Below are 23,187 nucleotides of genomic sequence, written 5' to 3'. Positions count from 1 at the left end.
CCAGGTACAGGCTCAGCATCTTGACTTCTCTGCTCTGTCTTCTTATCATGGGAGAAATGGTAACCTATATTTTTTCACTCCGGTTTGAAAGAGAGATGTTTTGTACCCACTGGCTTTTTTACTCGCGTTTTTTCCCCCCAATATATACCTTTCTAGTAAGAAAATTTCATCATATGTGTAACTGGCTTTTCCATGATTTCTTGTATCACATCGTATACTTTTGCCTTGAAGATTCCTAAGATGAGGAAATCTGTGCCCAGCCTGGGTGGTCCGATTTAGTGGAGACCGCTTAAAATGCTGTCTAGCCCTGGGCTGTGTGGCTCGGTTGGTTGGAGCAGCGTCTCATGCGCTGAAAGGTGGTGGGTTCAATTCCCAGTCAGGGCTACTCAGGTTTCAGTTCGATCCCCAGTTGGGGTGAGTACGGGAAGCAACTGATCAATGTTTCTCTCTTTCCCCTTCCTCTCTAAAATCAATAAAAAGGGCATGTCCTCAGTTGAGGATTTTAAAAAATGCTATCTATGATAATTCTCCAGTGTCATTTTAAAAAAAATATATTGATTTTTTACAGAGAGGAAGGGAGAGGGATAGAGAGTTAGAAATATCAATGAGAGAGAACCACTGATCAGCTGCCTCCTGCACACCTTCTACTGGGGATGTGCCTGCAACCAAGGTACATGCCCTTGATCGGAATCGAACCTGGGACCTTTCAGTCTGCAGGCTGACGCTCTATCCACTGAGCCAAACCAGTTAGGGCTCCAGTGTCATTTTTAAATTTTTTTAAATTTTTACTGATTTTAGAGAGGAAGGGAGAGGGAGGGAGAGAGAGATAGAAACATCAATGATGAGAGCAATGATGAGAGAGAATCATTGATCGGCTGCCTCCTTATTGGGGATTGAGCCTGAAACTCAGGCATGTGCCCTTGATGGGAATCGAACCCGGGACCCTTCCATTCACAGGCCAGTGCTGTAGCCAAACAGGTAGGGCTCTCCAGCGTCATTTTTTATGACTATTCTCCTTTGAGAAATACGGTACCCAGGCATGTGCTCCCTCGGTTTGTCAAGAGAGTGGGTCTAGTCTTCACCACACTGTACAGTCTCCATACTGTCGGAACAGTCAGCGCTTTCACATGCTCAGGGGAAGCAGCATAGGACCAAATGTGTTTCCACAGTGCCTACCTCTGCGTTTTGTTTACAGTGAGAATTTAGATGTTGTTCACATCCTGACTCTCTAAACTGATAAGGGAATATCCTCTTCAGACAGCCGTGATATTTATATTATGTCCACACAAACATGAAAAGCCAACCCGTTGTACCCTTGGTACCCTTGAAGTGAATTAGCAGCTCTGATCTGAGCATCACATATGCATCGCTTTATCCTGGAACGGTAACATCGTCTGTAATCAACCGATTATGTAGAATCTTACCCAGAGGCTGTGTCACCAGAACAATTCGGCTGGGAGCCAGGAACTCCAGGTCCTGGATCTGTTTCTAGCCGTCTCTTCATCCATATAATGAATGTATTCAATTTGACCTCAAAGATCTTTTAAAAAGTCATCATGGGGTGGACCAAATCATGGTGCCACAGGAACTTAACTAAAATATAGCTGAGACATTCCCTGGGCAATTGGATAAACACTATGTTTGTTACTTTGTGGATACGGGGATTTAAAATCTCTCTTTTTAGCCTTTTTATTCAGTTGGTGAGAGCTCTGGCAGAATATGCTGACTCATTAACTTCCTTAGCTATTTACATCAAGATTTTATGGCCCCAGTTTTATTCTAAGGTCCCTCCTCTGAGTGATTGTTGTTGTTTGTTTGTTTTTTAAATATATTTTTATTGATTTCAGAGAGGAAGGGAGAGGGAGAGAGAGGGATAGAAACATCAATGATGAGAGAGAATCATTGATCGACTGCCTCCTGCAGGACCCCAATGGGGACCCAGCCTGCAACTGGGGCACATTCCTTGATTGGAATCAAACCCAGGACCCTTCAGTCCACAGGCTGATGCTCTATCCACTGAGCCAAACCAGCTAGCGTGATTGTTTTTTATTTTTAAACTATCAGTGTTATTTGAAATGATCATGTACTTGTTGAGTTCCTGAAATTACAAATAAAAATTGGAATACTTTATTTCTGAAAAGCATATACTAGTACATGTCATATCTATTTTTCCTTGTTGATTAATAAAAGAATGAAATATATGAGAAAATACAAAATGGATTGATAATTTTTCTGTCACTTAGTTAAAGTTATCTGTAACATGTCAAACAAGAATATCATATAATTCTGTATCATATCTGGGAAATGGAGTTGGGTAACCAACACGTGTGTAAATTTTTAATCAAATGATTTGAGAGAAAAATCAGATGCTTTCCATAGCTGTTGTATTTATAACTGTCGCAAATACAGCTTTTGCCCTCTGTGAATGTGGGAAAATGTCTTTAAAACTCTGTTTATGTGTAAACTCAGAGTATTTTTGGGAGAATCCCTGTCTGTCTTAAGTCATTTTTCATGTTCTGATTACTTGCTCTTTGCAATACTTGTCTGTATGCTTGTTCTTCAGTATGCCAGACTGGAAATAAATTTATTTTTTTAATGTTAATTTTGTATGGCTTTTTTTTTAAAGATCGGATACTTAAGTACCCATGGGGAGTGGAAAGAGATGATAAGATTTCAGAATGGGCGGGGGAGGGAGCGAGGTGGTTTGTGGGGCTAAGTCAGTGTAGCATGGGGGGCTTATTCCTCTCCTTTCTTTGATGCCTGTCCCCTCCTGGGCAGACTAGCTGCCCGCAGTGAGCCACCATGGGACACTACACCTAAGCTTCAGACTTCTCTCAACCTTTTTCTCCTGATACCTTGTGCCTGTATAGTACTTCATGTCCTATAGATGCGTCATTTTTCCTCAAAGCCATGCTGTTTAACATCATAAAAGTGAAAAGTGGGGGGAGTTTTCACTGAAAAACGGGGTATAATAAGTGTTTTTATTTGTAAAGGCAGAACTGGGTAGTTTTTTAAAGAAGTCAAAAAGAAGGGAATTGGTAGCCTAAAGGGAGATGCTGCCTCCTATGTAACCTGGAAGCCCTAAAAAAATGCTACCACCTTCTCGTCATATTTTAATTATAATGAGTGTGATATTTCAAGGTGAGGTTTCCAGCTTTGGGTCGTTTCATAAATGACCCAATGCTGAATGTTGAGGGAAAGTCATCAAACTGAAATGTGAAAGAATACATAACATCCATCTGTTACCAGTTACCCTAAAACAAATAGGGACTTCAAAAATCTAAGACCTTCCTCTGATCTCTTTGAGAATCATTAACACGACATTTACATTTTCAGTGGAAAAAACTAACTTCCATCCAGGAAAAAAAAAAGTACAAATTCTCACTTTTCACAGCAGGCAAATATATAAGGTGAGTAACACATTTCTGAAGCCAACTCATTCTCCTGTAACCCACCTGCCCAGTCTCAGCTTCCCAGACCAAGCCACCGGCTCCCACATACTGCCCCTCCCTCTCTGCAAATCAAAGTAGTCATTCCTGTAGACAAGCTGCCCTCAGGTGACTTTGGAGCCCTGAACAGGAGCCCATACCTGGAAAATGCCTTTATGACATTTCCCAGCAGATAAAATGCCTTTGGGCTCCTAGTGATAGATCAGTTTCAAAGTACACTGACCGCCCAGAGGAGATGCCATCTCTTACGTCTGTACTGAGATCTAGACATGTCCTGTGAGCAGGTATGAATAGGACGGAGGAGGAGGAGATGGGGTCTGGAGGCCCTAAAGCCTTGAGAAAGGAGAAGGGGATTCAGGAAGAGAGGGGAGAGAAAGACTCAAGACAGGAAGGACACCGAGCTTCATTCTCCACGTAGACAAAGTACGCACTTTTCCTTATGTCTGTTATTTTAAGCCCATGATGAAATGGTAATTAGGAAGAGCACAAACCATCAGAAACGAGTAGAAACTCGATTTCTGGTTGGAGCCCCTGGGTTTTGGCCGATAAATGCTGCTTGAGCATGCCTCTCTTTCTCGGGGAAACACCGGGTTCCTCCAGGCACTGAAATGGCCCCAAACCCCCTGAAATTGATAGATTAAATGTCATAAGATTTCTAAAGCAGAAAAGTGAGGCTGAAATAAAAGTAACAGTGGTCCAGCTAGAGTGGCTCAATTGGTTGAATGTCGTCCTGTGCACCGAAAGGTGGCTGGTTTGATTCCCAGTCAGGGCACATACCTGGGTTTGGGTTTTGATCTCCAGTTGGGGCACATACAGAAGGCAACCGATTGATGTCTCTCACATCGATGTTTCTCTCTTTCCCTTCCTTTCCCTAAACATGTTCTCAGGTGAGAGTTAAAAACAAAAGTAACGGGCGCCCGGCTAGCTCAGTCGGTAGAGCATGAGACTCTTAAAAACAAAAGTAACAGCGATTTTCTTTTCAGTGAAAACCCTCCAGTGGTTCTCAAGCTGTGGGTCGCGACCATCGGAAAACACATATAGCACATCAGATGTTTACATGACGATTCATAACAGTAGCAACATTACAGTTATGAAGTAGCAACGAAAATAATTTTATGGTTGGGGGTCACCACGACATGAGGAACTGTATTAAAGGGTCTCGGCATTAGGAAGGTTGAGAACCACCTTTAGGGCCTACACCTTCAAAAAATATTTTGACCCAAAACCAAGACAAGTAAGCTCTAGATCAGTGATGGCGAACCTGTGACACGCGAACTCATTTTTTTGGTTGATTTTTCTTTGCTAAATGGCATTTAAATATATAAAATAAATAACAAAAATATAAATCTTTGTTTTACTATGGTTGCAAATATCAAAAAATTTCTATATGTGACACAGCACCAGAGTTAAGTGAGGGTTTTTCAAAATGCTGACATGCTGAGCTCAAAAGGTTCGCCATCACTGCTCTAGATCATTCTAGCTAAGGCAGGGTGGATGCGTGGACAGAGCGTCCAATTGCACGATCAGGAGGTTAGTATTTGAAAAGAAGTTTCTGGAGAGGTTGCACATGGGCACAGATTCATTCATCACCTGCAAATCTATGCAATACTTGGCACTGTTATTTACAAGACGGCTTCCTTGTCCGGTTAGATTATGTTATTCACGTGTACATTTTATTGCCTTAACTGCATCAGGAACCATCATGGCATCCATCATGGCACGTAGGGCAAAGGATGGCCTTTTGAGAGCCTAGAGTCCTAGGTGTGAAACCTGGCTGTCGGATCTTCGACACTTACATAAACCCTCTGAATTTCTGTTTCATCCTCTACTAAACAGGATGATATTTCCTACCTTGCAGGTTTGTGGAGATGATTAAATTTAAGTGGAAGGCACACTTTGATCCTTAGTAAAGCAGGCCCAATATTATTCTCATTATGAGAAACAGTATAATAGGAACTTGCTGCTGATAAGACTTGAGAGGCACTTGACTGACTTGGGAGAACACGGTGTTCAAGTCTTTGAACTGGAAGCTATTTATAGCAGCTGCCACTCCTAAAATCATTCATGTCCAAAGTGTTTAGCCACTTCTGTGTGCGTGTGGGTGCAGTGCTGAGCACTGTGCAAAGGAAATGAACCAAAACTTGACTTCTAACGAGATGGTGAAATCTGGGTAAACAGGATGGGAGTCAAAGTACTTGGGCACCAAAGAACAAAACTGAGTCACCCTGGTGGGCAGGAAAAATTGGTTCCTGTGCTTATTGCACAACCCAATAAGCTAGGAAGGAAGCTAACCACAAATCCATCCCATGCATGCGTCATCTTACTAGGTATAAAGCAATTTGTATATTTAACACAACACCATAAACTTTCCCCATATTGTGACATGGCCCATATAGCTCTTATTTTTAGTTTACTTTTCGTTTCCCCAATCTTATTGAAATATAACATGGTATTTGTTTAAGGTGTTCAACATAATGATTTTATGTATGTCTATGTTGTAAAATGATTGGCACCGTAATCACCTCAGATAGTTACAAGTTTTTTTTCCTTGTGATGAGAACTTTTAAAATACTCTCTCTTAGCAACTGTCAAATAACCATTATTATAAATAGCTGCATAATAGTCCAATAAGGCTAATATACCATAACTAGAGGCCTGGTGCACAAAATTCGTGCATGGGTAGGGTCCCTAAGTCTGGCCAGCGATCAGGGCCAATCTGTGGAGTGACCAGTGGGGTGACCGGGGCCCCAGCTTGCACCTGCCTTGGCTGGCCTGGCACTGACAGCTTGCCAGCCCCACCCCCGCTGCCGAGGATGTGGGCTGGGGGCAGCTCCTGCATTGAGCGTCTGCCCCCTGGTGGTCAGTGCACATCATAGCAACCAGGGCTTTATATAGATAGATTTACTTAATGGTTCCCTACTCTCGGACATGCATGTCATCCACTTACTCGACATTTCTTGAGCATTTACACTTTTGTCAGGGTTTATGTTAGCAGCTGGAAATATAAACACTGTCTCTCTCTCAAAATGCTCAAAGACAACAAAACAAAACTATCAGAGTGCACAGCACTTGGTCAGAGATGGTACGCCTGCAATGAACCAGGAGTCTCCTCCCGCAGGACAGGGATGTGCAGGGGCACACTCTGCTCTCACTGCTGGGATCAGGCTTTTCTCTTGTTTTGAACAGAGGAGACTGTACCACTTAGGAAGCCCTGGTGTCATTATTTTACACCCCTGATGTCTCTCTTCTCTCTGCCTGCTCCACCACTCACCCTCACCTGCTGGTTTGCCAAAACTTTCTCTCAGCTCCCACTATTTCAAGAGAAGTAATGGCCTGAAGTACAATTGCAGATTGTGTTTGTATTTTATTTTGTTTGTTTTGTTGTTGTTGTTTTTGTTGTTATTTCAGAGAGAGAATGGGAGAGTGAGAGACGGATAGAATCATCAATGAGGAGAGAGAGTCACTGATTGGCAGCCTCCTGCACGTCCCCCACTGAGGATGGAGCCTGCAACCTAGGCATGTGCCCTGATTTGGAATCAATCGGCGACCTCCTGGTTCATAGGTCGATGCTCAACCACTGAGCCACACCAGGCAGGGCTGTGTTTGCATTTTAAATTGGTCCAGTCTAAATGGGTAAGGCTCAGATAGTCTCAATCATCCAGTAAGACAGACTAAATAGTCTTTGCACCTCCTTGTGTTCCAGAAATCACTCAGCTTTAGGCTGCTGCCTCTTAGGCCTACAGTAAATCTGACTTTTTTTTTTTAATCATTGAAAAGCTGATGACCCATGCCTGGCACAGAGATGCAAGAGCCGTTTCTACTCCAAAAATGGGGAGAGCACGCCCTCTACTGGCATGCTCTGTTTTCAACTGTTTTATACTCACTGAATTTTTCCGGGATTACTACCGTCCCACCCCTGTGTATGTGTGTGTGTCTGTGTGTGTGTGTGCGCGCGCGTGCCCACTGTCTGGGCAATGCAACATGGGCCAGTGATGAAACACTAGTCATCAACAACCTTTCACATTTCTAGTGACATTTCCAAGACAAATTAATGGAATGGTCGGTGAATGTGCTGACTCAGCTTAGCGGCTCTGCACAACTTCTGTAAAATGAGAGAGAATGTGGAATCCATGAGCCGTTCCTGTGGCTCGCGGGGTGCCCTCTGGCTACGCTGCTCCAGACCAAGGCTCGTTCCCATCTCTGCAGACCAAAGATCAAAAAGCAGCGGGCCTGCTCTGAAATGCAACAGGCTCGGAGGATTTAGACACAATGTGGATCTGAGCCAGGTTACTTGGGAATGTGTGAAAGCAAGTTCTGCGAGTAGCCTGTGCCTGGGAGAGTGAAAGCATCCTGCAAGGGGTAACACCAGCATTGCCCCTGTCTTTTGCTTCTCAGGCAGGCTCCCCAAACTTTTTCTCCTGCTGGCACACCTAGAAAAGGATACTATTAGTACCACCGTCAGGAGGGCCCCTGGCATGACCCCTAGGGCCCCAGGTCCTGCCTCCCACGCTGGGCTCAGGGTGCACTCTCTGGCACACCATACCCCAGAGGTTCTCCAACTGGAGTGTGCCTCAGTCACCTGGCAGGTTTGTTAAAACATAAGATGCCCCGCCCACCCCCAGAGGTTCTGATTCTGCAGGTCTGAGGCGGAGCCTGAGAATTTATATTCCTAACCAGATCCCGGGTAATGGTGATGCTGCTCCAGGGCCCACAGTTTGAGAACTCCCGCCCTTCAGCGGCTGCCCCACCAGCCTTGCTTCCCCTGGCAGGCCAAGCGCACCCCCTGACTGCCTCTCAAGTGAGTCCACCGGGGCTCAGCACCCCTTCCCAAGGATGCCCCCGCCATCCCTGCCCCAGAAACACTTCCTCTGGCCTCATACGAAATACAACCTGGCAATTTTTCTCATTGGCAATTTTTCTCATGGGAGGCTTTTGTATTTCCCCCTTGATGAGGAATGAGGGAGAGATTTGGTTTCTAGACACCCCCAGTTCTGAGCCGGGCGGGGGCACCTGGGACTCTGGTGGAGGAGGAATGCAGATGGCACAGTGGGCCCATCTCCAGCCCATGTGGGACCACACACCACCAGACACCTGCTTCTGTGCAGAAGCAAACTTCAGCCACCCACAGGGACGGGGTGGGGTGGGGGGGTTGGGGGGGGGAATAGTCCCCGGGGCCAGGCTGATTCCTAGAGAGTGTCGGCTGTCACTCTTCGCTATCTTCCTCCCCTCACCTTTCCTCTGGACAGATTCAGAAAACAGGGTGGATTTGAGAAGGGAGCCAAGGACTGCTGAGAGGAAGGGAAGGTTGGAGAACCCGGCTCCAGGAAAGCGGTTTCCTCCCTGGTGAAGACAGCACCCACACCCTGTGCCCACAGCCCTTTCACTGTCACTCAGCCAGGAAAGCAATCAACACCTTTACCTGGTTTGGAGGAAAGGTAGCAAGAAAGAGAAGAGAGACTGCCCCAGCAAGTGGGCAGGAGATCCACCGCTTTAACCAGGGAAATCCGCAGGCTTGAAGCGAGGGCCTCTTTCTTCTGAAAGTGCAGAGGAGGGAGGGAGGAAAGCTCGGTGGTCCTGATTTTATGCTCTAGGAATCACCCAGGGTGGCCACACTGGGTCAGACCCACACAGGACACCACTTCCCTGAATTATTCACTTCCAGAACTATCCGGTATGGGTTCGCCTAACCCAGTGGTCGGCAAACCGCAGCTCACGAACCACATGCGGCTCTTTGGCCCCTTGAGTGTGGCTCTTCCACAAAATACCACATGCGGGTGCGCACCTACAGTGCGAAGTTGACTTAAAACTTTAAGTAAAGTTTATTAAGTTAATTTTAGGGAACGTTGTGGAGTGAAAGAAGATGTAGTGTCGAGGATTGAGAAAGGTATGCTGAGATGGTTTGGACACACAGAGAGGATGAACGAAAGGAGATAGACAAAACAAGTACTGTATACAAGACAAGTGTGGAAGGGAGAGTTGGAAGGGGTCGACCTCAGCGAATGTACCTCAATCACACTGAGGACGGTTTTAGCAAAGGCCAGCTTAGGAGTACCCTCATTAAGTTAATAACAATGTACCTACCTATATAGTATAAGTTTAAAAAATTTGGCTCTCAAAAGAAATTTCAATCGTTGTACGGTTGATATTTGGCTCTGTTGACTAATGAGTTTGCCGACCACTGGTAACCCTTCCTCTGCCTGTTTATCACTTTCCCCTCCCCCATTATTTATAAGGATAATGAATTGTATGATAAGGACTTCTTTCTTCTTTTTTAGCAAGGTGTAGGGCAAAAGTCCAGTGAACCACACCCACCTACTGCCAAGTCAGACACCCAGAGAGAACTTGAGGTCCATATATGTTGGGTTCTTTGATGGCCATTGCATATTGAATGAAGCTCAAGGCATAAATCAAATCGTGACTTTCTCACGTTTATTTTAGGGATGGTTGAGTAGTTTCAAGTCTGCAGCAGAGAATTTACATGAAGAAGCTACCTTGGTTTTGGGTGACATGTATGGTGAGGTGGCTGTGACCCATCTGGTGGACCCAGGCGAACAGTGGGGCGCACCTGGGGACCACTCTGTGGACATCAGCCCTGCCCCAGAATGGGGAGGCTCTCCCCCTGACCTGCGGACACGGGCCAGTGTCCCTCATTCCGAAGTCCACTGGAGCTTCCTCCCTGGTCAGAGCTGCTGTTGAGCCACCAGCGGGGGGCCTGGGAGCAGAGGGCAGAGCAGTCACACAAAGGGTTTCTCTCTTGCTGTTGGGTTCCCATGGGTTTTCTGGGAATGAGAACTGCCTGGTTCGAGACCAGCCCAGAGGGGAAGTGGGCAGTACAGAGTGGTGGCTTTGGTGTTAGATGTTCATAGGCTTTGGTGTTAGATCTTAGAGTGAATATATGCCCTGCTTCTTACTACCTACGTGACTTTGAGCAGGTTAGTAACCTCTCTGAGCTGAGTCTTAGCACCTGCATGTTGGGAAGCAGGTGGGAGTGGGTTAAATGAGACAGGGATTGCGAGTCCCCACACAGTACAGGATGCCCTCCAGACACTGGTCCGGTGCCCTTCCTCTCCCAGCCCCCCCCCCCCCCCCAGCATCTGCCTCTCCAATGCAGAGCCTGGACAAGCCAGATGTCCAACAGCCTGCCCAGCCAGCTGAGTGCACGCCCTGGGAAGCCCACAGCTGTCAGCAACTTTATAAAAGTGCAAGTCAGAGCCAGTCCCCTGGGTGTGGGGCCTCCTGACTTGCTGTGTCTCAGGTCAGGGGACAAGGGAGAAAGCAAGTGGCTTTGTCTCCTCCTCTAGCTCAGATGTCCGCCCCATCCCTGAATTTCCGGATCACACAAGCTGAAAGGGTGGAGGGACCCTCAGCGGGTCACCACTCTCTGAGCACTTAACCCATCTTTCTGAACTGCCTTTCTGACTCAGCTGGGCTGCGGTGGGGCTGGGAATCGGCATTTCTAACAAGTTCCTCGGTGTTATGGCTGCTGCTGCTGGTCAGGGAACAGTGTCAGGGCTAAGAGCCCTCCTGGGAGCCCAGTGCCTGCGATCCAACTCTCCCGTCTCACAGGAAATGGGCGCCCTGCCCTCTCCTTTGGAAAAGCTCCTCTCTTCCCATCCCCCTCCCCCAACATCCTTTGTCACCGAATCCCTAGAGCAACTCTCCATCAAAGCCCTCAATGGCCAAACAATTAACCTTTCTCCAACCACAAGGACTCCATAGAGGGGAGGCACCATTGGAGAGAGAACTGGAATTGGAGGGAAGTAACTGGAGAAGGTCAGAGAGGAAGGAGATGCAAGGAGTGAGCCCCATGCATGCGCAGTGGCCCAGAGCTCATCCCAGGATCACCGCTATCCTCACCACTACCACCACCACCACCACCAACACCTGTGGTACTCCTGGGCCCGGGATGGGGAGACAGTGCGGAAGACCCTGGGAGGCCATGCCCTTGAGGCCCCTCCTGCACTTCTTCCTGGCACCTTTCCCAGGCTCTTTGGGGCATGTGACTGTTCCAGCCGGTGGAATGTGGGTGGAAGTGGTGCCATCCTACCTGGCCCACAAAAGGCTCCCCTGAGATCCTGCACTCTCTCAGCTGTGGGCCACCTGGATGTCCCAGCCTTGGGCTGCCTTGAGGATGATGGAGCCTCTGGCAGGCGGAATGACTGCATGGAGGTGAGCACCCCTCCCAGGCCCATTAGACTGTACGCGAGAGAAGAATGAATGGTTACGAATTAAGGCACTGAGACTTCAGGATCTGCCCATTACGGCATCAAGCAGTCCCTTTACCAGCGTATCAGACACCTGCCCATTCCCTTCACCAGCGTATCAGACACCTGCCCATTCCCTTCACCAGCGTATCAGATACCTGCCCCAATGGAAAGGAGAAAGAGAGCAGATGCCATCACATCCTACAGCCTTGCTGATCTCTCCATGAGTTCAATCAGAAAAGAGCTGTTAACATCTCCTGCTCCAGGACAGTAACAGTCACCACCTGCGGGGGGTCATCATGTGCTGGACAGTGCTCAGCCTTCATTCATTCATTTCCTCTTAACAACAGTCAGAAAGGTAGTACTGTTACATTCCCCACTTGAGATGCAGATCCGAGGTGGCCGGTGGGGTGCTGTCTCATGCCCAAGGTCACCTACGCACAGGCTCCAGTAAGAAGCAGAGACAAGGCTTGCGTCCAGGATGTCTGTCTGTAGCCTGCACACTCCGAACTACACCGCCTGCTCCCCAAAGACTCAAGGCCCAGCCCTCGGCTGTGAGGACGTTAAGCTGAGTTGGGAAGACATTCAGTAAACCTCAGAGTATGGATTTGGGATTGGGAAGCAGAATTTTCCTGATGCTAGGGTTGCTGGCTAAATGCAGATATGATGAGCCCACTCTCTACTGAAGGAGGAGGACAGAGGAAAGGAAGACGTGATTAACGCAACAAGGACAGATCCCTAGGAACCTCAGGAGTTTGATGATGTCCTGTGTAAGTTCGGGAACACACTTCCCTTCCCTCCCACTCCCTGCACCCTCCTGCACCCTTCTCTTTAGCCTCATGGTTTTAGGTGGGTCACAAGAGTTGAACACAAGAGAGGGTCTGTCTCATTCACTGTTGTATCCCCAGCACCTAGAACAGTGCCAGGCACATAGCAGGTTCTCAATAAATATTTGTGGAATGAATTAATGGGGGAGAAACACAGCTGGCTGAAACGTGGCAGCAAGAGCCTGTCCATTTGGAGTCTCACATCACTGAATCTTAGGGCAGTGGAACTCTCACTCGGCCTATGGTCCATGCCTGGCTTCTGCTGAGGACTGACTGCCAATCATCCCCCCACTCCCCACCCCCATTCCTTAGAGGCTTACTGAACAGCAGGGCTCACTGAGGCCTTTAGAGACCATCTATTCCCGAGGGCCTCAAACTTGGCTGTGAACAGTATTCTGGTTTGTAGGATACTGACTCCTAAAGATGCTAACTTAATTGGTCTGGGCTGCCACTTGGGTGTCAGAATGCTCAGCAGCTCCCCAGGGGACGCTAATATGTAGCCAACATTCAGAACTAAGGAGCAGTCCCAGGGGGTGGAGTCCCTGATCCAGTAAATGCTCCTCCCTCCTCCAAAGGCATCACCTCATCTCCCCTGAAAACGCAAGTGAGGATGTCCTGGCGTTTGTAGCAGATGGTTCTTCCCAAGGCCACACCTTTTCAGCCCTTCCTTGATCTGCCCACAGTGGGTTTAGTCTGAATCCAGCCCCAGATGCGGCTTCACTCTGGTTCTTTCCTGCTCTGGGCGGGCCATGTGCATCCGTGTCTTCAGCCTCCTGGGGAAGTCTCCAGCATCCCTTCCAGCCTCTCTCCCCGCTCTCTCCTTCCTGCCCCATTGATTTCTGGCCTTCCTTCCTCCACCTCAGCTGCCTTTAACCCACTCACTCTTCTCCTGGCCAGACTCCTTCCCAGATCATCCCTCCCCCACTGAGCTGTCCGGCAAGACCTGGAAGAAAGTGATTTCTGCCTCCTTTTCCACTTCTCCTCGTTGATGTCTCCCCCAGCTCTGCAACAGGAGGGCAGGCCCCGGAGGACCCGGCACTGTCTCCCTCACAGCTGGCAAACAGCTAACTTGAGTCATGGCCTTGGAACACACATAAGCGGCTTTCATTTATTTAAAAAACAAGACACAGGCAGCCAAAAAAAAAAAACACAACAAAAAAAACAAAATACACACACACACACACACACACACACACACACACACACACCCCGATAAAGGCTTTGGTGAAAGATGATCCCAAGCAGATAAACTGTTCCTTCATCCCCAGCGCAGTACATGAACCCCTCCCGGGGAGCCTCACTCAGAGTATTTTGGGCAGCCTGAGAGTTTAACCCTCATTGGCCCCAACTAAAAATGGACCCGCTGGGATTTTTATGCGCAGCTATTAAGCATCAAGCAGAACTTTCAGTGCATTGTTACAAGCCCTCTTACTAATTATACCTCCCAGCCCCTCATGAGCAAAGGAGGCTGTTTTGTCCTGCCTTCCAGGGGCGAAAGCAAGGTTGCTCTTATCCCTGACAATTTCTCCACCTCCCCGCCGTGCCCCTGGGCTCTCCGGAACACCCTCTGCCGCCTCGTAGAACTTTGCTAATCGTTTCTATTTCAAGCATGTTACAGCCGCTGAAGCCACCAGCCTCCTCTATGGAAGGAACTGAAACACCTGATATGGGGAGCCCTGCTTAATGTCTGGAGAGCACTCAGCATAATGTCTGTGGTCCCTAGGGGGCGCTACACACAGCTAATTCATTATTTGTCAGTTGCTTCCTCATGAATAGCCTTGATTCATCCTTCCAGATCTCCCGTAAGGTGGTGTTACTGGATCCATTTGCAGAAGAGGAAATGGGCTCAGTTACTTGGTTCCGCCACGTCTACCTGGCTCTTTGCACTGACTATACCTTAGACCAGTGGTTCTCAACCTTGGCTGCACATTAGAATCACGTGGGAATCTTTTTAAAATACTGATTTCTGGGCCTCATCCTCCGGAAATTCTGTTTCTTGGTTATGGGGTGGGGCCACAACATTAGTAACAAAGAAACAGAGCCTCCCCACACAACCCTGGGCTCACACTGGACACTCATGGTCTGGATACACCGACGCCTTGTTCTCTGTCTTGTGTTAAGTCCTTGTTACACCTTATCTGTCTATCCCTTTCATCCCCACGTGTGTGAAATTCCTCTGGAGGACATGCCCCACCCTGAGGTGCATCATCATCTGTTTGCCCCCAATCCACTTGCTGCTCTGCTTTCTGCCCAGAGAATCCCTTGACCTGCTCCTCACCTACCTCAAAACCACCTGGGTAGGTGTTTAAAACGCATTTTCTAGGGCACCCCCCGCCCCGATTTCCGGAGGTCAGCATGGAGCCCACTCACCAGGTGGGGACCAGATCCCCCAGGCCAGGCTCAGCTGACTGCAGTCCTGTGCCCCCTGAAAACAACTGCAGCCTTCACCCTCTTCACCAGCACCCCCCATGCCGGACCATCTCTGATCTCCTCGGAGAGGCTATGCTCCTTGTGCCTTAATGCTAACGTTAAACCTAACCATACCCCTAATCCTAACACAGCCCTAAACCTAACCCTAACTCTAACCCTAACCCTAGCCCTAACCCTGACTCTAATCCTAACCTTGTGCCCTAACCCTAACCCTAACCCTAACCCTAACCTTGTGCCCTAACCCTAGCCCTAGCCCTAGCCCTGACTCTAACCCTAACCTTATGCCCTAACCCTAGCCCTAACCCTAAGAGTTCCTTGCCATCCTTGATGGTTCCCTTCCTCCTAACTATGCCTCTGTCAAACACATATATCACTTAAATATTTTGAGAGTTCCACCTGTTACCTGCTTGACCCCTGACTGACGCAAGAGGAACCAATCTGTCCATAGTTTTTAGGGGACAGTAGAGAGATCTGAACCCCCCAAAATCTGCCCAGCACCCTGGCATGCTCAGAGAAGATTTCCAACTCCACTTTCTGTGAATATTCATCACACAGGTCCTGCGGCATTCATCACACACCCAGAAGTGGCTACCTGCCTCACCCAGGATGTGACACGCAGAGTGAAGATTAGCAGGTGGAGGTCCCTTCACATCACAAGGGTTTCTGAGCCTTCGGAAACACCCCAGTGTCGCTCCCACACGATCCCAGTCACGTGCCTCCACAGCAACTGCTGTAAGCCCCTCTCATCAGATTGGGCCGGCCTGGGGCGGTGTGTCCCATTTTCTTTTGGGACACAGATGCCATCCTGTTAAACATGCTTCATTTTCACCTTCCTAAAGAGCCAGAGAGCCCAAAGGGAAGCTTCTTCATAAAACCCCAGTGGTCTCAAGGCATCTGGGCAATTGCGCCTCTCTGAATTTCAGGAAAGCCCCACAAAGGCCACATCCAAGTCTTCACATGATGGTCGCTGAATGTGTGTGTCCCTCCAGAATTCACATGTTAAATCCTAAACCCCAATGTGATGCTAGTAGGAGGCGGGGCCCTGGGAAGTGCTTAGGTCATGAGAGTGGATCCCTCCGGAATAAGATTAGTACCTTTCTATGAGATGTCTGAGAGCGGTCCTTTGTCCTTTCCGCCGTGGGAAGACACGGCGAAACGATAGCCATCTACGAACTAGAAGGCCGTCCCTCTCTAAACACTGAATCTGCCAGTGCCTTGAATTTGGGTGTCCCAGACTCCCGAACTGTGAGAAATACATGTGTGTTGTATATAAGCCATGCAGCCTATGGTATTTTTGTTACAGTAGCCCCGAATGACTAAGACAGTGGCTTTCCTAGGAAGGAAGGGGCAGGCCCAGAGCCTCCAACTGCACTGTCAAGTAGAGAGAGCTGAGGTTTCTCCCTGAAGGCTGCCATTGTAAGAGAAGACAGTGATTTTACAGCAGGTGATCCTCTTCTCTGGGCAGAAAGTAGCTGGAATCCAAGAAAGTCTTAAATTTCTGCTCCCTCTCGCCAAATGTCCTCAAAGTACCTTAGCACCCTAACGCTGGCGGGAACGACATAGTCCAGGGCCCCGCTCCTGCCAGTGGGTTATTCAGGCCCTACTGTGGCCCTTTCCCTGGTGGCCCTTTCCCTGGTCTTGGCCATTTTGTTTCTGATTCTCCTCCATGCTCCCCCTTCCCTGGCATCCCCTCTCCAAGGGATAGGTTAGAAAAACAAATGAGCCCGAAATTGAAGGGACTTCCCTGGAGGGTAAAAGTTTGAATCATTAGGACGGTAAAACTTTTTGATTGTAAAGATGTCTGGGAATTGTCTCTGATTACCATTTAAATCCACCTTCTTCCTGCTATTTCAGAAAAAGAAAAGAAAAAAAGAGAAGAAAAAAAAGACCTGCATTACAAGACTCTAGGCTTAATTCCCAGTTCTGACACACTTGCTAATTGTACCATCTTACGCAAGTTACCTAACCTTTTCAAACCTGTTTCTTCCTTTGTAAAATGGAAATAATAATACCTATCTCAAAAGGTTATTAGAGTAGTCATTTATTATGGCTTCAGGGGTTATTTAGTCCCCTACCTTTTTCTATAACTTTTTACTTGGAAATAATTTTAAACTTATAGAAAAGTGGCAATAATAAGAATAGTTAGAAGAATGGCCATATACCCTCTCCCCGGATTCACCTACTGTACTGTAAACTTGTTACCACTCTTTATCCTGCAGACCAAATCTAACTTATGATCAGGCATCATATTTAATTGTCATGTCTCTTTAGTCTTTACTCTGGAACATTTCCACAGATTTTCTTTGTCATTGATTATACTGACAGTCTTTAAAGCAGAACTTTCCTTATTTTGGCCTGATGTTTCTTCATGGCTAGATTCATGTTATGGATTCTCGGATAGGTAGTGCAGAGGGGATGTTGTGTCCTCAGGGAATCACATATGGAGACTCATGGTGTCCATCTGCCCATCATTGGTGATGTTAATTTTGATTACCTGGTCAAGGTGTTGTGTAATTACTCCACTGAAAAGTTAATATTTTTTTCCCTGGAAACTATTAAGAATTGTGTAGGAAGACACTTTAAGGCCATCCAGATATCATGTTCCCTGAGATTTAGTATCCATTTTTAACTCTTGACTGAAATAATTTTACTATTATGGTTGCAAAATAATTTTCTAACTCTAGCACTTTCTATATTCATATTCTATTGTAAGCAAGTCTCCCCTTCTTCTCTAATTTGTCTATTTATAATCAATATGGATTCCTCATAGATTCCTATTTTCCCTCCCAATGGCTTGTACTTCACTCTGTAGTTAATTATTTTGTGTTCAAATTGTCCCAGATTTGACCAGTGGGAGCCCCTTCTAATTGACTTTGTCCTTGTGAAATGCCTTCATCATTTTTTAAAGCAATTACTTTCTGACCTAACAAGATATTCTGGGGTCCTCTTGTATTTATCCTGCACCAGCCATGGAACTGACCATTTCACCAAAGAGCTTTGGTTCCTTTTGATGGGGAATGGTATTTAGATAGCAAGGTACGAGCTCTCGGCGTGCTCATTGCTACAGGGGCATCTTTGCTTCTTGACCCTTTCAGCAAATGGTGCTAGTAAATGTAAATATATGATACATATACACATACATATATATGTACATCTTGATATACATATACACATATTTTAGAAATAATAATTCACATCAATACCTATAATTCCATTTCATCCTACACGGTTCTTTTTGCTTCCTTGATTCCATATTCTATGTTCCTGCTTCCACAGTGAGAACACTGTCTCCCAACAATAGTGATATCTTTACTCATTTGCTTAATCCTATCAGATATCTAAAATAGTTTAGGAACTGTGTAGCATCTTTTGAATACTCTTGTTATGTCTGTGGAATTTTCCACCATGTGAATCTTCTTTCTCTCAGATAAATCTAAAATAAAATATAGACATTTCCCTCTTCAACTTCCTTTATAAGTAGGACACAAACAAGTGACCTGGGCTTCACCAGTACAGTCATCATATTCAATCAATGTGATATGTTGATTCACAACAAAACAGGGGGGAGGAAACCCACCCAGCACTAAACATCCATTTTGCTGGTGAGGGTGGGTGATGGCTAAACAGTCTGGATTTGAAGATTCACTGGGGGTGTTAGGTTGAGCCCTACACAGAAATGGCGTTGAAGGGGCCAGCAAGATTCACTCCAATAAAGTCAAGTTGGCAAATTGTAGGCTCTAATATTAAAGATGGTGCCGAAACCGGTTTGGCTCAGCGGATAGAGCGTCGGCCTGCGGACTGGAGGGTCCCAGGTTCGATTCCGGTCAAGGGCATGTACCTGGGTTGCGGGCACATCCCCAGTAGGAGATGTGCAGGAGGCAGCTGATCGATGTTTCTCTCTCATCGATGTTTCTAACTCTCTATCTCTCTCCCTTCCTCTCTGTAAAAAATCAATAAAATATATTAAAAAAAAAAAAAAAAAGGATGGTGGCAGTAATTCCTCATCAAGTCCAGTTCTGCACCATGATTTTGCATGCTGACCTTGGAAGCTTAGCCTCTAGTCCTTCCAACAATTCTGCAAGCTACTCGGCATCCCTTTAATAAATGTTTTTTTCTACTTGTAACAAGAGTCAGCTTTGGTGATTATGAAGAATTCTGGCCTGATAAACTTTTCCCTATCTGGGTAATTTGCCCATATTTTCCACTAAATTTTTTCAATTTGTTTTCCACAGTTAACTCACCTAGAATATTTTCAACATTTTTTTCTTAAGGCTATGTCTTAACCCATAGAACTTGCTTCTCTCAAAGTGTGGTCCTCAACTAGCAGCACCATTGAGAGCTTGTTCGAAATGTGGACTCTTAGCCTTTGCTCCAGAGCCACTGAATCAGCTAAGTGATATGCAATTTGAGAACTTCTGCCCTAAAAGCAGAGCCTGAAGCAAGGATTCCCTGCTGATGGTTCATTTGAGGGCTGTTAACTCACAACAGGATGAGTGAGAAAAAAGAGAAGTGAGGCCAGGAAAGCTGGGAAGTAATGCAAGGTGATGGGTTTCTACTCTGGCCTCAGCTTTAACTGGGTCTCAAAGGTACAAAGTAGTTTGCTTAGAAGATTTGGGTACTTGACCATTGACAGCTTGTATGGAGAAACTGTACATACAACAATGGGGCAGGTGAGGGAATTTATTCTCATAAGACTTCCATTTCATGCTTCTCATTGGTTCCCCCATAGGGAGTTAATCATGATGCTTCTGGGACTCTTCGGTGGCCATTCACAAGCAAGGTTTCATATCCTATGATATGGTATTTCACCCAAGTCTGGAAGTAATAGGAGGAGCCAGAGAATATATTCATCCACTGGCCAGCCTGGCTATACAACAGCAACCAAAGAGAAAAGCCTAGGAAGTAGAACTGTGTGGAGCAGTCAAGGCCAAGGAAATCTGAAATGGCATAAAAATGTGCCCAATACAATCTATCTTTTTACCAATCAGAAAAGCTGTATGATATAACAAGTCAATGGATGAGACATTCTGTAAACCCTTAGATGGTGGTGCTAGTTGAAGACCAGTGGACGATTAAAGCAAACCCATATATGGTATATATGTTGATTCCCATAAACACAGATTACTGCCCCTCCCATTATATATGGGTCCTGTATTAGAATATGGAGTCGCCATTCTTTCGCTTTTTAAAAAAAAAATAATGATAAGAATAAAACACATTTACCTCTTTTCCAAAAGAGGGGGTAAAAATCCATTCAGTTATGAAATTCTCTGCAAGTTTGTGGCCAGTTGCAATCTCCAAGAAGACCTAAAGGGAAGATGCCAATGAATCAACTGACTGTAGGTTGATTCAAGCTACTATGGCTGGTCCTAAGGCTATAATTGATACCCACCACCCATTGTTGACGTCCCTCACTCATGTCCAACACTTCAGCTGGTTCATCTAGATTGGTAGCATGATTGGTTGCCTACTTGGGAGAGGGTCTGAAGCTCTTAAGTTGAACTGACCTTACTGAGTTGAATTGCTATCATTAAAAAGTTATTGCTTTGCCAGGCACAGAAGTACTAGGAGCTATCTCAGTAAACCCTGCAATCCAGGAGTCGTTGTCCAGGCTCCTTGAGGTAGTTAGAACTGCTATACTTTAACTCCTTTCTTTGCCCACTGGCCTCACATGGCCAGTGCAGTTAGGTACAGTCACAGCTTTCAGATCAGTGGAACCTTACTGTGTACCCTGGCAGAGTTAGCTCCTTGGAAACCAGAACCTGTCACATAACAAAGTCCAAAGTTTTAGGAACAAAAAGCACAAATTCCTCAAGGGGGTCACTGGATGTCACAGTGAAAGGTGTCACTTCTACGTCCCTTGGTTCCTGGACGCATTCTGCCTAGCTACTGGGGATTTAGTACCCCGTATTGGTCATTAGTTCAAAGATCGTTATGACCTAAAGGACTGTACCACAACGTTGCCAAGTGTCCCCTAGTTCTGCGTTAACCGAGTTTCATGAGGCTTTTCCTCTATATTATCAGGTCAGCTGCATCTGGATTTGGGATGCATGGTAAGACCAGTAGACCATGGTCATGAGCCCATTCTTGCTCCCTCCTTCACCATAAAATGGGTCTCTTGTTCTGAGGAAATGTTGTAAGAGGTAACATGTCAATGCATAAGGTAATCTGCAGGCTCTCAGATGGTGGTACTGCCTGCAGCCCTGTGTGCGGGGAAGACAAACCCATATATTGATTGAGGTCAAGTCAAGTCACTGCCCCCTCCAAGGTAGAAGATGAGATATAAATTTACCTGCCACTCGGTGGATATCTGGCTTCCCTAAGGAATGCTGCTATATTGAGGGTCAGCATCAGTTTTGCAGTTGGCCAGCTGGGCTCACTCAGCAGTAGCAACAGCTTTGGGACAGATCTGACTTAGACTTGGAAATTAGGTGAAGGTCTATGATTTTTCACCAAGGTGACCAAAGTCAGTCTTCTGCCCATCAGCTATTCTCTCTGATTATACTGATCAAGCAATAGCCTGCATGGCTGCTCATCTGTTTTAACCTCGGTAGGGTAACACAGGTGTCAGTTTGACTAGGATGGTCTTGATGTATACCATGTAATCATTACTAGCACCCCTTCTTGTTCTCAAAAGTAGCTCAATTTGGACAATAAATTATATGAATACTCTTTCCCTAGGAACTCTATGAGCTATTAGTCAGCACCATGAGTCCTGGCAGAGAAAGTCACCCTGATCACTCCTCCACCTTGCTGTTCACTGCGATATGTCCACCTGGTCTTTTATGACTTAGTGCTCCCACCTGGCCTCTGCAATTCTGGGATTTTTGTCATTTTCACTTACAGTAAGGAGCTCAGTTACAGGGTGGTTTTCCCCCTACAATTAACCCTGGACCAAGGACAGCCACTACCGACTCTTGTGGTGCTCTTGCACATCAGACTTATTACCGTCTCTCTTATGACCAGCAAAGGGATCTCTATTGATTTCAGACACGTAAGCCATGCACTCCCCATATCCATCCTAGATCCACTGGTGGAACCAATGGCCTGAGCTCAGTTTCCCTAGGAAACAGAAATCTGAAGCAAAAGTTAAATCTGATTGAGAAGGCCGCAAGAGTGAAAGGGGAAACGAAGTAGGCTAGGATGAGAAGCAATGCAAGGTGGTGTGTTATCATGCAGGTAACTGCTTCAGGGCCAGCTGCAAAGAGCCATGGCAGATTACTCAGTAGGTGTGTCTCAGTAGCTCTGCAGGACATATCCGGGGAGGTTGTCCATAGGAAGGAGGAATGAAAGAGAATGCATCTGCCTAGCTCCCTCCCATCTCTTGTTTCTCATTGGTCAAAATGCTCCCCACAGGGAATTTCCTAGGGTGCATCATCTTCTAGTCTCTTTGATGGCTGCCTAGAAGCCACATCCTGTAGTATGGCATTTCCTCTGAGTCCAGAAGTAGTAGAGGAGTCAAGAGACTCCAGACATGTGGCTGGCCAGCCTGGCTGTGCAGCAGCGGCCAAGAAGGATTTGGCTGGGCAAGTGACTAGTCAGTTCCCAGCGGCTGAACTGCATAGATTTAATTGGCTGTGGAGGCAGCTATGGAGCCAGCAGAAAGGCAAGGTCTAGCCGATGGGAGGAGGGACATAAGCTGTGTCTGATACACTCATTAATAGGCTATTAACATCAACAAGTGATGGAACTAGAAAAATGATCACCATCTTGTCTTATTTACCTTAGAGACCCCAGCACCAGGCACCTGAAAAATGAGATGCTGTTTAAACCGTTTTTCTTGTTCCAAACCTTCCCACTACACATCTCTGCTCTGCCAGTCATTATGCTAATGAATGGAAGTGACTATGCTCTTAGAGGTTGAGCATCGTCCCTGTTCAAATCACAAGTTGGCTCTGTCCCACTACGTCACTGTTATTATTGACCCAAACTTTCAAAACCCATAATCTGTCAGGCCCGGGTTCATTTGAGACTTATGTAACAGAAAATACACAAGGAAAGGAAGAACAGAGTTGGCTGGTCCATGCAACTAGCACAACTCTCAAATGCACAAGGATTCTGAACAAAAAGTCTCTTCTGCCGCCCAGTCCCTCACTGGGACAGCACAGTTCACTTTAGAAGCCTTCTTACCACCTTTTGGGAAAAGTAGCTCAGTCTCACACTTCTCTTCACATGCCATGTGGCCTCCCACTGCATCCCACTGCCCACGCAAGAAGAGAATGCACAGCTGGAATATTGGACATGAAAACAAAAGCTTTTCATTGAACTGTCAGGGAG

The 23,187-nt window shown here is 46.5% G+C and overlaps 1 protein-coding gene across 3 annotated transcripts in view; it reads right to left on the bottom strand.

Moving 5' to 3' along the window:
* Positions 1 to 23,187, bottom strand: part of SPATA45 (spermatogenesis associated 45) — a 65,591-nt gene that overhangs the window by 39,738 nt on the left and 2,666 nt on the right. The gene's annotated exons all lie outside the window — the stretch shown is intronic.

The sequence above is a fragment of the Myotis nattereri genome (genome assembly GCF_964212035.1).
Source record: "Myotis nattereri genome assembly, chromosome: 18".
NCBI classification, from domain to species: domain Eukaryota; kingdom Metazoa; phylum Chordata; class Mammalia; order Chiroptera; family Vespertilionidae; genus Myotis; species Myotis nattereri.
This window is presented reverse-complemented; position numbering and strand designations above follow the sequence as displayed.